The sequence below is a fragment of the Nicotiana tomentosiformis genome, chromosome 7 (genome assembly GCF_000390325.3).
Source record: "Nicotiana tomentosiformis chromosome 7, ASM39032v3, whole genome shotgun sequence".
In the NCBI taxonomy this organism is placed as follows: Eukaryota; Viridiplantae; Streptophyta; class Magnoliopsida; order Solanales; family Solanaceae; genus Nicotiana; species Nicotiana tomentosiformis.
This window is the reverse complement of record NC_090818.1, coordinates 123,139,228-123,155,871: the sequence shown is the minus strand read 5'-3', so window position 1 is coordinate 123,155,871 and position 16,644 is coordinate 123,139,228. Positions and strand designations below refer to the sequence as shown.

The 16,644-nt window shown below is 35.6% G+C and overlaps 1 non-coding gene across 1 annotated transcript; it reads right to left on the bottom strand.

Annotated features, from left to right (window-relative positions):
* Positions 1–8,647: 8,647 nt before the first annotated feature.
* On the bottom strand, positions 8,648–8,720 carry TRNAA-AGC (transfer RNA alanine (anticodon AGC)). Its single transcript has one exon. It is a non-coding gene; the product is annotated as a tRNA-Ala (tRNA).
* Positions 8,721–16,644: the final 7,924 nt, after the last annotated feature.

Genomic DNA, 16,644 nt, shown 5'->3' with positions numbered 1-16,644 from the left:
CACATTCTTTTATGATTTCTCGTACGAAATGATACCGAACATCAATGTGCTTCGTCCTTGCATGATAAACTTGGTTCTTCGCTAATTGAATAGCACTTTGACTATCACAAAAAAATGTAATATTTTTTTGTTCAATACCAAGCTCCTTTAGCAACCCCTGAAGCCAAATTGCCTCCTTCACAGCCTCTGTAATAGCCATGTACTCTGCCTCTGTTGTAGACAAAGCAACTGTTGACTGCAAAGTAGACTTCCAACTAACTGGTGCCTTTGCAAAAGTAAACACATAACCAGTAGTTGACCTTCGTTTGTCCAGATCACCCGCAAAATCTGAGTCACAATATCCAACTACAGACCGATTGCCTTCCTGCTCAAAAACTAACCCAACATCTACAGTACTATGAATATACCGTAGAATCCATTTCACAGCTTGCCAATGCTCCTTTCCTGGATTATGCATATATCTGCTAATAACTCCAACGGCTTGTGAAATGTCAGGTCTCGTACAAACCATTGCATACATCAAGCTACCAACAACATTTGCGTATGGTACCCTTGACATATACTCCTGTTCAGTTTCATCCTTTGGCGACATAGTAGTACTTAGCTTAAAATGGGGAGCAAGTGGCGTACTAATTGGCTTAGTCTTCTTATCTATGCCAAAACGCTTTAGTACTCTCTTCAAATATTCTTTCTGAGATAAACAGAGTTTCTTTGTACGTCTATCTCTTATTATCTCCATGCCAAGAATTTTCTTTGCCTCACCCAGATCCTTCATCTCGAACTCCTCCTTCAGTTGAATCTTCAACTTATCAATTTCTTCCGAATTCTTGGAAGTTATCAACATATCATCAACATATAGGAGAAGATATACAAAGGAACCATCATTAAGTTTGCGCCAATACACACAATAATCGTATTTGCTTCTCTTGTACCCTTGCCGCAACATAAACTTATCAAATCACTTGTACCATTATCTAGAAGATTATTTCAATCCGTACAACGATTTTTTAAGTTTGCATACCATATTTTCTTTTTCAGCAACTTTGAATCCTTCTGGCTGATTCATATAGATTTCCTCCTCCAAGTTTTCATGTAAAAACGCAGTTTTTACATCCATCTGAACTAGTTCCAAATCCAATTGTGCTACCAAAGCCAACATAATTCTAATGGAGGAATGTTTTACAACTGGAGAAAATACTTTATTGTAATCAATTCTCTCTTTCTGAGCATATCCTTTGGCCACCAATCTTGCTTTGTAGCGAACATCTTCTTGGTTAGGAAATCCTTCTTTCTTTGCAAATACCCATTTGCACCCAATTATTTTTTTCCCTTCGGGAGATTGGCCAATTTCCATGTATGATTCTGATGAAGGGACTGCATTTCTTCATTCATGAAAATCCTCCACTTATCTTCTTCTGAACTTTGGATTGCGTCTTTATAAGTGGTAGGAACACCATCAGCTACAATTGAGGTTGCGCAAGCAACCGTCTCTATGAGACGAACAGGTTTCGTTATTATCCTTTTTGGCCTGCTGGTTGCTATTGATTCAAGTTGTTGTCGAGGTTCCTGAGTTGGAATCTCCCTCTCTACTGGCTCTTCTTCCAGAGGGTAATCTTCATGAGTTTCCTCCTCTGCTTCTTGTGTAGGAAAAATAAATTTTTCCTCAAATTCCATCTACTTTGATGCACCACCAGTTTGTTTGACATCTTCAACTGTCACCTTATCTGTTATGGCAGATTCATCAAAGGTAACATCTCTGCTGAATATAATATTCCTTGTCTCTGAATACCATAAGCGGTATCCTTTGACTCCAGAAGTAATCCCCATAAATATAGCCTTCTTTACTCTCGGATCCAATTTTGACTCTTTCACATGATAGTATGCAATTGAGCCAAACACGTGCAAAGAGTCATAATCTACAGCAAGGTTTTCCATACCATTTTTCAAATGGTGTCTTGCCATCAATAGCAGCAGATGGTAGACGATTAATGAGGTGGCATGCATATGTAATTGCCTCAACCCAAAATTCTTTGCCCAAGCCAGCATTGGACAATATACACCGTACCTTCTCCAGTAAAGTCCGGTTCATACGTTCTGCCACTCCATTCTGTTGTGGTATATGTCTGACAGTGAAGTGTCGGACGATGCCATCATTTTCACAGACCTTATTGAAATGATCATTTTTGTATTCACCTCCATTGTCTGTGCGAATATACTTGATCCTCCTGCCTGTTTGATTCTCCACCATCGTCTTCCATTTGAGAAAAATTCTCAACACTTCATCTTTCCTCTTCATTGTATACACCCGTACTCTTCAGGAAAAATCATCAACAAAGGTTACAAAATAGTGATTCCCACCCAATGAAGGTGTTTTGGAAGAACCCCAAACATCAGAGTGTACATAATCCAAAATACCTTTAGTATTATGGATCGTTGTACCAAATTTAACCCTTGTCTGTTTCTCTTTGACACAATGCCCGCAAAACTCCAAGTTGCAAGTCTTTACGCCTTTTAACAATCCTTGATTAGATAGAGCTTTCAAGGATTTTCCTTCAGCATGTCCCAAGCGCATGTGCCATAGCTTGGTTGCTTCTGCCTCTTTGTCATCACTGGATGTCACTGTTGCTGTCCCAATAACTGTACTACCACGATAGCGGTACATGTTATTGTTCTTCCGATTGGCCTTCATTACCACTAGTGCACCGGAGCATATTCTCATCACTCTATTTTCTGCAATGATTTTGAACCCTTTTGATTCTAGGGCTCCCACAGAGATGAGATTCTTCTTCAAACTCGGTACATATCGAACATCTGTTAATGTTCTGATCATTCCATCATGGCTCCTTAATCTTATTGAACCAATGCCATATGAGGTAAGAGGGTTGTTATCCGCTGTGTGGATGACTCCATATTCTCCTTCTTGAAAATTCACGAACCAGTCCTTGTTGGGACACATATGATAGCTACAAGTCGAGTCCATCAACCATATGTCTGATGATGTTGATAACTCTGTTGTAACTAATGAGAAGTCTGAATCATCACAATCAGCTACATTTGAATCCATAATGGCCTTTCCATTGTTATGTCTGGCCTTATTCTTCAACTTCGGACAGTCTTTCTTCCAGTGCCCCTTTTCTCGACAAAAGGCACATTCATCTTTGTTGGGTCTAGATCTCGACTTGGATCTTCCCTTCTTAGTCCTCGTTTGATTTTGAGGACGATCCCTCACAATTAGTGCTTCTCCTTCTCCGCCCTTCTGTTTTTCTCCCTTTCTTTGTTCATAGCTGTACAAAGCCGAACAAACTTCTCTGAGAGAAATTTCTGTCATTTCCATGGAGTAGAGTAGTTTCAAGGTGCTCGTACTCATTAGGAAGTGACCCCAACAACATCAAGGCCAAGTCACCATCATCAAAAGTTGCATCCATATTTTGCAAATCTGTGACCAACATATTGAAACTGATAATATGTTCATTCATTGTGGTACCAGGAACATAGGTGAAGCGAAACAGTCTCTTCTTCATGTATAATTTATTTTGACTGTTTTTCTTCAAAAATTTATCCTCCAGTACTTTCCATAATTTACTTGCTGAAGTTTCCTTTGTGTATGGATATTTCTACTCTCAAGCAAGGTAGGATCGAATGGTACTGCAAGCAACATGATTGATAATTTTCCAATCTTCTTCTCCAATAACATCTGACTTCTTTTCTTCAATGGCAAGATCTAGCCCTTGTTGAAAAAGAACATCTAGAACCTCGCCTTGCCACATCCCAAAATATTCTGACCCGTCAAAAAATTTTACCGCAAATTTTGCATTTGACACAATTCTTGTCATAAGTGAAGATGTCAACGATGACGTATTATTGACACTTGATGTAGATTCTTCTTGTTTATTGTCTCCCATTTTGACACAAATATTATTTAGTAGCTGACAACACAAATCAAGATTATTTTCTTTCTGGTGTGAAAGATCAGACTAAGCTGCAACCACAGAGCATACTCAGACAGAACCTTGACTCAGTTACCAAGATAGATCTTTTCTGATGTGGAAGATCAGACTATGCTGCAACCACAGAGCATACTCAGACAGAACCTTGACTCAGTTGCCAAGATAGATCTTTTCTGATGTGAAAGATCAGACTATGCTGCAACCACAGAGCATACTTAGACAGTAACCTGGCTCTGATACCAATTGTTGCGAAAGCCAAATGTATATAGTGTGAATGAGTCACAACTATTATACCAAAAATTATGACAACCACTAAATAATAAACAAGACAATAAGACAATAATAAAAGAACACCAGAATTTACGAGGTTCGACCAATTTTGCCTACTTTCTCGGACACAATCAATATTTTATTTCACTCCAAAATTACAAGTGAAATAATACTAAAGAGAGAAGATACAAATGTCTTAAGAAGATAAAAAAGGCAAATGAGAGGTGTATTTAAATCCTAAACATTAGGCCTCCTTTTATAGGGTAAAATTCCCATTCAAAATTGTCATCCACCGATGTGGAACTTTTGACAATTTCAACACAAGCAGCTAATATTCTAGCTAAAGTTGAGAATGGAAATGCAATGATCATGGATTGCCACATGAATCGTCGCAACCACATCCAGCAAAGGCTACAAGTTTCTGCATTTTTATTGTGAATTCATATTCCACTTGCACATTGGGACAGTTGCAAGCAAAGACACAATGTATGCTTTTCGACAAAGAGCTCAGAATTCACATTTCCTGATCAAAAAAAGACAATGAGCTCATAATAACCTCCACAATTATTTTTGTCAATGAACAAAAATCTCAGCTTTCTCATTGCTATTTTCATAAACTAAACAAAACTTTGCTTGCTAGAGAAATCCCATAGGAAGCATATCAATACCCTTTCCTCTTCATACATAAGAAAGACTTAATTTTTAAATTATCCATCCAAATAAAAATATATCAGTAGGTTTAACATTGCTGATTTAACCCCGATAGGTGGCCTAAAATACCACTAAAATTTCAACTGAAATTAAATTCTGAACTCATAATTTCAACAGTACAATGTGCTTAGGCTAAATCTCTCAAAGATTTTGAATCGCCAAGTTTAAATCATGTATCCGCAAGCAAAGTTATCCTATACACATGGAGCTGTGGCGGAGCTAAGTGTGTTGAAGGGGATTCGTCCAACAATTACGCTGTACAAATAGGGTAATAATAAACTTTGTTTTTATATATACAAATAGCAGTGTTTAAAAAAGCACCCGCTTCCTCGCTTTAAGCGAGAAGCGAGGCGAAGCGTGAAGGGCAGCGCTTCAACAAGGTGAAGTGAATCAGGTCAGTAAAAGCGACCGCTTCTCTGTAAAAAGCGAGAAGCGGGGAAAGCGAAGCGAAGAAGCGTCTGCTTCTCTGTTTTAAAATACCCCACCCTATTTTATTAAAAATGAGTTTTTTGGATTAAACACTGGTCTGGACTTCTTCAACAGCAGCGACTAGGGTTCTTCAACTTCCAACAGCAGCGACTTCTTCTTCTTCTTCTTCATCTACTTCTGATTTCTGAAAGAATCTCAAAGCATCAACTAGGGTTGTTCTTCTTCTTCTTCAACTTCAAGTTCAAGACTTCAACAGGTATGTTCTGAACTTCTGATTTTCATTCATTCTTCTTCTTCTTCTTCTTCTTCTTTTTTTTCTTTCTAAACGTCCAAAGAGCGACGAAATGCTCGCGAATTTTTTCCAGAAAATTACTGCCCAATTTTTCTAGTTTTTAATAGAGAAATCCTCTAATTTTTTATATCTTTTATTCTTAGTTCTTATTGCTTTTCGTATGTGTTATGTAGTTGTTCTTTTAATGGCGCCAAAAGAAGATAGGAAAGACCCGACTTGGGCTTACTCTGAAAGAGTTAGCGAGACCAACAAGATGGCCATTAGATGTCTTTTTTATGATAAGATTTCAAATGGGGGAATCTATCGTCAAAAATCGCATATAATCGGTAGTATTTATAGGAATGCTGAGCAACTTTTTGGAAAGAACATGGCGATTACACAAAGAAAGACGAAGTCACCAGGTAAGCGAGTGCTTTTATGTTATTTTATAGTTAATAAATTATTTCTTTATCAATATTATATTTTGAAAATTTGTTCTACTTCTACAGTTGAATGGTGGAAGCAACATGGCTATCCCACTCTAGATTTACAAAAGTTTGTCATCAAGGTTCTAAGTCTAACATGTAGCTCATCCGGGTGTGAAAGAAATTGGAGCGTGTTTTAGCCGGGGGCGGCTCAATAAATATGGAGGCCTAAAGCAAAACTTCAATGAGGGGCTTTTTTTTTTTAATATATAGAAGAAAAAATTCATATATAATTTTATTTAAATTCTATATTTCTAGCTTTTCATAAAGTTATTAATAATTTTATCTAATCCATTTAATTTCTCTTGAGATATAGACGTTGTGGGACTGTATTAAGGTTTTAACCTTTTTTGAGTTATGAATTAATAATCGAATCCTTTCTCAATTTATGGTCTAGAGAGTGATTCCCAAAAAGATATTTTTTCTCAATTTATGATCAACAATTTAATCCTACTTTTTTACTATAAAAAATTGTACTTTCTCATTCAAAATACTACTAAATATTCTTCTAAAAATAAATTAATATATAACCTATTAGAAAAATTTGGGGCCCCAAAAATTATAAGGCCCAAAGCAGCTGCTTTAGCAGCCTTACCCTTGGGCCGGCACTAAATTGAGCATGTAAGAACTAAGAAGAAATATTTAGTATATTGAGATAATTAAATTATATCTCAATTGTCCTAATCTTACTAATTACTTATTATTTGCAGATTCATATCAAAAAGAGGAATAAACTAACCTCGAAGCGTCTCAATAATCTAGTCTTCATTAAGTACAATAGAACATTGAGGCGTCGTTACAACTCTCGCAATGTAATTGATCCAATTAGTTTGGATAACATCGATGATGCTAATGAATGGCTAACTGGAGTCCCAGAAGATCATGCAGATAAAAAAGTATTTGAGGATACTTCTGATTTCACTTGGGGTGATGTTGCGGAGGCGCGTGGAATTGGGGAGAGGATTTATGGTTTGAGGGGGAGTACCTCAACTTTAAGTTCACGGAGGAAGGGAAAAGAGGCAGCTACTTTGTCCCTAGTTGATGAAGAAGAGGAAGTTGAAGAAGATAACGAGGAATATTATAATGATAGTGGAGTACAAGAACTTGACAATCTTGTAGAAGAATATGATGCTCATTTTGTGCTTTAATTGATGTTACTCTTTAGTTTTTTAATTGAAGTATTGAACATTTGCTTACAATTACATGTGTTGTCTATGCAGTATTATTTTATTTTTATTTTTTAAAATTTCGCTTCACTTCAAAAAAGCGAGCGCTTCGCTTCTCGCTTCTCGTGAAATGGGGGTTGTCGCTTTTCCTCGCTTCACGCTCTTCACAACACTGACAAATAGTGTATTCACTCAAATTTGCATTGACACCCTGTTGATTTGTCTATGTGCACGCATGCTGGCCTAGACATCAATTCTAAGTTGCTCGGACTCGGGTGCAGATGTCTGATACGAGTGCGGATCTAGAGATTGGACCTTTCATGATCTAAATTTTAGGTATCTAGGTACGGATATGAGTGCAGTGATTCTCCTAAAAATAATTCAAATATCTAAAAATGGATTTATAAAAATATGCCTAAATTAAAATTTCACCATAGCTTTTGTTTTGATTTAAGAAATCATTGTATCTGTCTCGAATTCCTCGTCGATGTTGGTCAGAGTACCCAAAATCAATTGGCGAAATCTAGTACGGATCTCACACCCACACACACGTGTCGATACGGTGCGACATAAAAAATGAAGAGTTCGAGCAATTTAGGATATCATAGCTATACAAAATAAAAACAAAAAACAAATAGCTGAATTTACACTAATCTTACAAATAACCCGAGTATTATTCGATGAAATCAACAAAACGCCCATTAGAAAATGAACCCTCTGCTTCTTGTTGTTGAGGAGATGGGTTGTCTCCTCACCACTAGACCATGGAACCATTTTTGTTTAGTTGCTGCTTTATTTAAATGGTGGGAAAAAAATTAGCGCACCTCGTATAAAATTTAAACGAGGTGCTTTAAAATATAACCACTCTACCAACAGTGAACCCGCCGGCTATTTATGTAAGGATATCTTTATAAAATGGCCTATATTGGTCTTGAGCTTCAATCTATCTTACCAATTGGTATAGACGAAGGCACCACTATATCTGCAAAACATCAGGTTAATTTTTCTCTTTAATTTCTCGCTTCGTACATTAATCCCTCAACGTATTCAGCTATAATTCTCAAAATTATCAAACACCCATTTCGGACTTTTTTCACTTGTTTAGTATTACCAAATGACAATTATCAAAGTATTTGTAAATATGCCTCCATGTAAGTTGTTAACTTAACGTCGAAATTTTACTGCTGGCCATAATATATCCAAAGCTATTTTCGAGCTCAATCAGGTATATATTCCTACCTTTCCATATACCGTCAATTCCATTTTATCTGACCGGATAAATCAATTTAAAGAAAAATATAATCTACACCATCTTTAAAAGAGAAAAAAAATATAGATATAAAAACGTCAGGTTAGATTATTCAAAAGTGGAGATGCAGGGTATCGATCCCCGTACCTCTCGCATGCTAAGCGAGCGCTCTACCATCTGAGCTACATCCCCTTGTCAATACTATTTTTGCCTAGCGTGTAGACATAGATTTAATTGAAACTTGAAAAAATGAGTTTTTGAAGATGAGATTAAAAAATAGTTTTTTAAAGTTGAAATTGTGTTTGGACATATATTTTACTTGAAAAGAATTTAAAGTTTTGTGAGTAGAAAACTTCAAAAACTTCTCTAGAGATGTTTTTGGGATTTGAAGATTTTGTTTTCAAAATCTGCCAAAAAATAATTAAAATATATAAACAAACAGATATTTGAAAACAACATTTGAAAAAAAGATCGCAAATTTTATGGCCAAATAGGAGCTTATATTTGGCCTATGCAGAAGAGAGCTTGACTGCAAGATCCACCCATCGAGCAGGGACAAAAGTTCTTAGTAATCCGACAGTGCCGAGTGGAAGGGCCCTTCTGTTAATAGGAGTGGGACTTATTCTTTTTCTAACAAAAAGTTTCCGTCGTACGTGTGCTTTTTGAAGTATTTTATTGTTAAGTATAGTTATGATTTCTTTAATTTGCTTGTCTATTAAGCAAATAAATTAAATTGCAGTTCTTTTTATGAATAATTATCTTTCTTTATACTTCAGTTTTTTGAGTGATTAATAAAGGAAAATATTGAAAAATCAAAAGTAGCTTATTTATGGTTAGATGAATGAACCGCCGGAAGCTCGAATGAAAGTTGGTGTAATCGACGGTGTATAGAAATTTTGGAAAACTTGTTGCCTTGTTGGAACTATTTCAAGTGAAATAAATAAATTTTATTGACAAATTCTCAACCTTTTTAACCAAGTTCATGTCAACTTCAACTTCTAAATAATCTTTTTCAGTTTATTTTTTTTTAATTTTAACTTCAACCAAATATTATCCAAATACCTAATAAGGCTCTCAAAGAGTGAGTTCCTACACGAGTCAAGCTAAGCTACATGTTTGTATGGTTCAATTTGATTTTATATTTTAGCCAGTCTTAAAATCCTATTCAGGATAATATTTGAGAAATCACGGTTTAAAGAAACTAGTGAAAAGAAACTAGTGAAAAATAATCGTCAAAACAAAAAAGGAGGAATGATAATTAGTTTAACAAATTAATCATTCTTTGCTTCAATCGTGAGGTGCTCATATCTTGTTCAATCCAAATGCAGGATCTTGGTTGGACGACCAAGAGTTGTAACAATTTGGACTTGAGAAAACTCTATTGAGATGGTAATCCAAAGAGTAATATTTGCGCCAAACAATAGAAAACGCTCTTGTTGTTTTCGTGAAACATTGGAAAATATATCTTAGGCGGACGTGAGGCCTCCCACATCACAAAAAGGACCCAAGATCCTCGCCTATTGCAAAACTACATTGGGCCTTTTTTTTCATTGAAAGGCGCATCGGGAAATCCACATACAAGCTGAACACATCAACCTGGTGAAAAATTCATCCGACCAAAGCATTCAAACATTCAAGCATTCAAACAATTCTCTGTACTGGTGTCTCTCCCCCCGACACCGCATTGCATCTTGTAATAGCTTTCATCATCATCAATACAATCATCAGCTTTCATCATCAATTACTCATTTTCCGCTGCTCAATTGCTCACGACATTGGTTTTCCCGTACGGCACTGACAATCTAGTCTAGCGTACGGCGAGGACCTCAGTTGGCGCATAGCAACCGCACTGACATCGGTTGCTTAGCCTTACGTCGCCCTTCCAAGGAACTTTTCCTAATCCTTGTGCAACACATGGTTTCAAGTAGGAAGCTCCAAAGCTCACAAACAGCATTTTATTATCCAAACTTTTTATTTGTTCCCTCTCCAAAACCCCTCCATTCACGTTGTACCTTCAAACCTCTACTTTTCTTTCGTCGTGAGTTAGCAATACAGCTAATATTCCTCCATTATCGACATCTTCTGCCGTGTAAATATGTCGAATTGAGCTTTGTTTTTCACATGACAAGGGCTTCCCATAAAATTCCCACGTAGGTGTCTCTAAAGCTGAGTTTCACTTGATACTTAGTATTCCCAGATTCTCATTAAAGAATTCTACAATGTCAGTTTCTCCTTTTAATGTCATCAAACAAGGCGACGAGGAATCGATCAGACCAAAATTCATCATAATCTGCACCCTCCTTTCACTTTAAATTTAGTCTTTTGAGAAGAAGAATAGCGTGAGAAAGATTTGCTTAGACTTCAAAGCTTAAATAAAGTGAAAGTTATACCAGTCCAACTAGAAATGGCAAAGGACTTCCTTTCCTTAGTTAAACTGTAATTGGAAAAGGACTACTTAATTAACTTATTTAAAAGTTACTACATACCCAAAGTGTAAAAATGTTTTTAACGTTATTTATTACTTCGAGATAAGAGGAAGTCCTAATTATTTATGAGAAAGGATTCAAGTAATAACGTCTTTCCTTGTATTTGAGCTAATTCTAACTCCTTTGCCTTATTGTAATTGGAGTCCATTACTTATTCTATTTGATGAACTATGACTGACTCATACAAAACTCGAGCCGAACTAAAAAAATTGGTATTTTGTTTTGTTTTTCAATTTATTAGGTCTGTATACTGTAAAACTTTTAACAAGTTTTGTTCTTGGTTCGTTACTCGATTTAATTATGTCTTTATTTCGGTATAATTTTTGCTAATTTGCACATTCATTTCATTTTAACTAGTTAAGTCTCTTACTATTGTCGCATACAATCGCACGGTTTTTTTTAACAAGTTAAGTAATAATATAATTCGATAGTACATGTTTTAATTTGCTTCTTAGATGTTTAAAGTTCCATTTGTCTTCTACTTATAATTATTGCTCAATCTCCAGAAAAATAATATTATCACTAGCTAATACTCTTGTTATCCAAATTAAATAAGAATATTAGTAATTCCTTTATATCGTGTGTACCTTAATGTGGTATTAATTCAACGTACTGCATAGTTTCAGGCATTGTTTTTTCTTCAAGCATTATTCGAATTACGCAAATTAAACCTTTCTTTTTTTATATAACTATAGATATTTTTGCTTAGTAATATTTAACTAGAGAAAAAAAAAAGGTTTGATTTCCTTTTGGTTTTTGCCTCTTCCTGCCAAAACCTTTAAGCCATCTACGCCTTCATTACCAAGATAAAGAGAAACAACCCCTCCCAAACCCCACCCCCACCGCAACCACCCCCCCCCCCCTCCCCCAAAAAAAAAAAAATTAAAACTTTTTGTTTTTTTCATACTATGTATTTACTATCCAAGGTATCTGATTGGAGATTACTAAGATAATTATCGAAAGGTTTTTCATAAAATACGTGACTAGAAAAGTAATAATTTTGGTCGAACGAACTTCATAATTTGAGCACAAAGAGCTGATAAAGTTAATTCTGTTTTGTGGGTGCAAGTCCCGTAGAATGGTATTTCCAGTTGGATCAGGTTTCGGAGATAAGTCTAGTAAGGAGAAATGACACCACATCGCCATCCGGTTAACTAGCTAATTGGCACAAAATTGTCCAAATCCATGACAATGTGAACGAGTCAAAACTTGAATTTAAAAAAGAATTAACCCAAATAGCACCCCACCTAATTTCTTAAACTAAAAATAGTCAACGAATATATATATAAACAATATATAATCTATGTATACTGACTAAAAAAGTAAATAGTAAATCTAAGCGCGTAACAAAGCTAGTATTTAAGCTCCAATGTACGAAGGAACTGGGAAAGGCAGTAGAAAAGTGCGCGACGCAAAGGGAAATCGGTCACATAGCGCGTGAAGCATCACACGCCATGTGAACTGATCAATGCATCACCCACAACATAAACAAGCTCTACATAATAATCTATGTATTATTATTCTCCGCATAAAAACTATGTCATTATTATTTAATTTGCGCATAACCATCCTTATTATTCACCTGCTAAACAATTCATGATAGTCCCCGTACAATTAAGCCATAAGGGAAACCCTAGATTGTTAATTTCATTTTTTTCGTTTTCCAATACTCTTGTAGACAAGCAATAAAAACACTAACTGATAAGAAATACTATATAATATAACTATCAAAGAAAGGGAACAAGTGGAGTTTTTTTTTGGCGATGTGAAAAATGTCAGAAAATAATTAGAAAATTGAAAGTAAGAACTACTTTCCTTAAAAGAAGGAATTGCCTGTATACAATCGACTCTCACGTCTAAGTATCTGTTTGTTCGGATTTTTTATATTTGAAATGCCAAAGTCGAAGAATTTAATTTAATAATATTTATACAAGTATTAAAACACATGCTTGATATGCTTGACTGTGTGTATTTTTAATCAAATATTTATAATGGACAAGAACTTAAGAGGCCCATAAAATTGCTTTAGGCCACCGATGTGGGACTTTTCCACATTCCCCACAAGGATAACAAACTAATTCTTACAAGAAATTCCAATACAAAGGATGAGGAGGAGCAAGTTAATTAGCAACATAGTAGGAGAGAATAACTTGTTGAATGTGGTGGGAACTTAGGTCCATTTGTTTGTTTTTCATCCAACTTTGTGGAAGAAATTCAGGCTTGGGTGAATATCCATCAATTCAAAAAATCATATAAATTATTTTGTACCAATATATATTTATACTTTTACACAAACTAATCTAATGAGAGGATATAATATAAATGTCAATAATCATACTAAAATAATCTAAATAAATGGTTATTGCGTACAATTTTATAGGGAGAATTGAACTTTCATAATTGTTTCTATGGCCCGTTAGTGTTACTGCGTGTGTATCTTTTAAGTGTTTGATAACAAGAGTTAACAGAAAACATGCTAGTCTTGTTACCAAAAATATGTCATATCCATTAGCAGTTCCCAAATAACATATCCAAATTTTTTACTTTTTCTCTTCTCGAATATTATGCATGAAATTACTCGTTTATCCTCATTATTTAGGATCTTTAACCAATATTTTGAATCTTTGACAAAAAAAAGAAAAAGAAAATGAAATGCTTTAAATATGGGGATAGAAATTCCCATATTTACTAAACTTTGATTCGGGTGATTGTTACGTTTGGAATCATACTTTAATGGACAAAATTCAACTCTCACCACTTCCTGAGTACGGCAATTTGATGTACCTTTTATCCGCACCACCTCATGATCCTGAATGTCGCATACTTTTCCTAATTGATGAGACTCGTGATGATGACACGGATGTTGAAGCCACCTACATTTTACTTCTGCAGGCCAGGTTATAATCAAGAATTTCATAACAAAGATTTATAAAATAATTTGTGACAGTTTTCAAAGGAGAATTTTACGGATTAACATTACAAGGATCAATACTAGTACATTTGGATCTAGATAATGACTCGGGAATAGTAAGAGTTACACCAATGGTTAATCAACCCGTGTATGATCACACGGAATGCTTAGACATGCCACAGTTTGAGAGATACCTCGAGCTTTTGTGATCACGATAGTGATATGTTGTTAGATCACGATAGTGATATGTTGTTATATGTTCACATATTCTATCATGGAAAGCACTTGAAGGATATTTTCGGTTTTCTAGTGTTTCAGTTTGATTTTATAGAAAAAGTGTGGGTAAAGGTAAAAAGCTTGGCAAAACTACAATCTTTTTAGGTCATTCCTACGGGGACAATTTGCTTAACAAGAGGTACTAATGTTAAGAGAGAATCCATCTATGTAATTGAGGGCCTTCATCTTTATATCTTCAAGATGGAAACACATAGCATATCGGTATCCCTACCTTGCCCACATGCTAGCAAGACAAACGCATGGTTTCACTGGTTAACGTTTCCTTCCCAACACAATTAATTTGTTTGATTTGGTTCTCTGAGCATCAAGACCGGTTGTTTTCATTGTTGAAGATTGTTTTTTTATTAAGTTATTATAACTTTTTTGCTTCAGTTCCAACTTCTCGCATATTCTTGTGCTTTCATTCATTGTATTGTTCTTTTTGTTAGTTGAATTGAGGTGATTTAACATATATAATAATTTAACTCGTTGAGTAATAATATACTAATTCGATATTAGAAGTAATCTGCTTCTTAGAAGTATAAAGATCGATTTATCTTGCCCAAAATATATGTATACCATTATTGCTCACTCTTCAGAAAAATAATTTACTGGTAGCTAATATTTTTGTTATTCCATCTCCGAATATCTTTTCTTCAGTTTCAATGTCATTTTACTTGTTATCTCTGTAAAACAATTCCCTCTGCCAGACCATAAACTCCAATTTAACGTAAGAATACTACTGTAGTACTTCCTTTGTATCGTGTTTAGCTTAACTTAAGTGATATTAGTCCAATGTATCAAGATTCAAGCATAATTTATTTATTTTTTTCTTCAAGCATAAATCCAATAACGCAAATCAATTAATCAACCCTTTTCTTTTTAATTAGTTATAACATTTTTGCTTAGTAGTAAAATTTTACTTGATGAAAAAAAAAAACAGTTTGATTTCCATTAGGTTTGTTTACCCTAAAAATCGGATAACAATTGAATTTATACGCGGTTTTAAGGATACGTGATGTAACTTGATACGAATTAAGGAAATAAATTAGAATTGAAATTGATGATAAAAGAATAAATGCAAACCACACAAATCGAATAGCCTTACGCCAAACTGTTTACCAAATCGAACAGCCTTGGCCCTCGAGTTCGATCACCCTTGAACCAAGAGATGTCTCCACTGATATATGAACAGAATAACAAGATGAATAAAAGCTAGAAAATGACAGTATATTGCTTTATGTTGCGTAATGTGTATTTTTACAAATGATCAGACCCTTTTATATAGTAGGGGAGTCCTACTCTTGATACAATTCTATACAAGGTAATCTCATGATTTGCTAATCATTCGGCCTATCCTTGATATGTGCCGAGATATCCACCGTGATCTACAACCGATCGCGGATATTTTGTCATTCTGTTATTCAACTTGGCAAATTTTCCTCGATCTCGTCTGATCTCGATTTTGTTCGATGACATGGTCTCGAGCTTAATGATATAACTTCGCACCTCGGTTCAATATAATTCGTGGTCGAACTTTAACCTACCATATTTCAGTCTTGATTAGTCACACAAGAGGCGAACCAGATTTAAACCGTATACAGATAGTCCCCTCGTTTCTAGGAGAGAAGATGGCGAAAAATGATATGAACTTCCGAATCCCCTCTCGATGGGACATGACGTAAGCGACAAACGACCACTGAGACACCCAACTATGACGTAAGCGACAAACAGATACCGAAATATCCTGTCGGTCTAGTTACCAAGGCATTAAATACCTGTCAGTTGCTGGTCGGCCACCACGAGTTTTGAACCGTCATCAACAAGCTATAAATACCCTAACTTTCATTTATTCAAACTTTACGTTCAAAGTTCCTCCTATTCTTGTTCTTCAAAATTCCCTTTGCTCTCCAACTCTTCCACCCAAATTTCTTGAACTTTTAGCAAACCGCTAAACATACCTTCTTAATTTCCTTTTCTTCTGTTCTATAATGGCAAAAACTTCTAAGACTATCCTGCAAAAAGAGGTCGCCTCTTCATCACGACCCGCCGGCGACGGGGCTGCGGCGGAACTACACCCTAAGGAGTTTGTTCCTCCAGGGTGCTCGACAGTTGCCGATTTTAAGATTTAAAAAACTTCTTCGGTACCGGGTCGATGCGAACCAGTCTTGAGGTACATATGTACGATCACCGATGATCTCCTCACCAAGGCTAAAGAAGACTGAAACTGGGCCAATAAACATGTGGTGGTGCCTTCGTCTGAGGAATCAATCAATACGCACGTGGAGTGTGTTTTAAGTGTTTATACTTACCCCTTCACGTTGGGTCCCTTAGACCCGATCATTATTTCCTGCAAGAGGTACGACATGACTCTTGGCCAGATTCACCCTTCATTCTGGAGAATGGTGATTCTCCTTCGATTCTTTGTAAACAAAATCGAGGG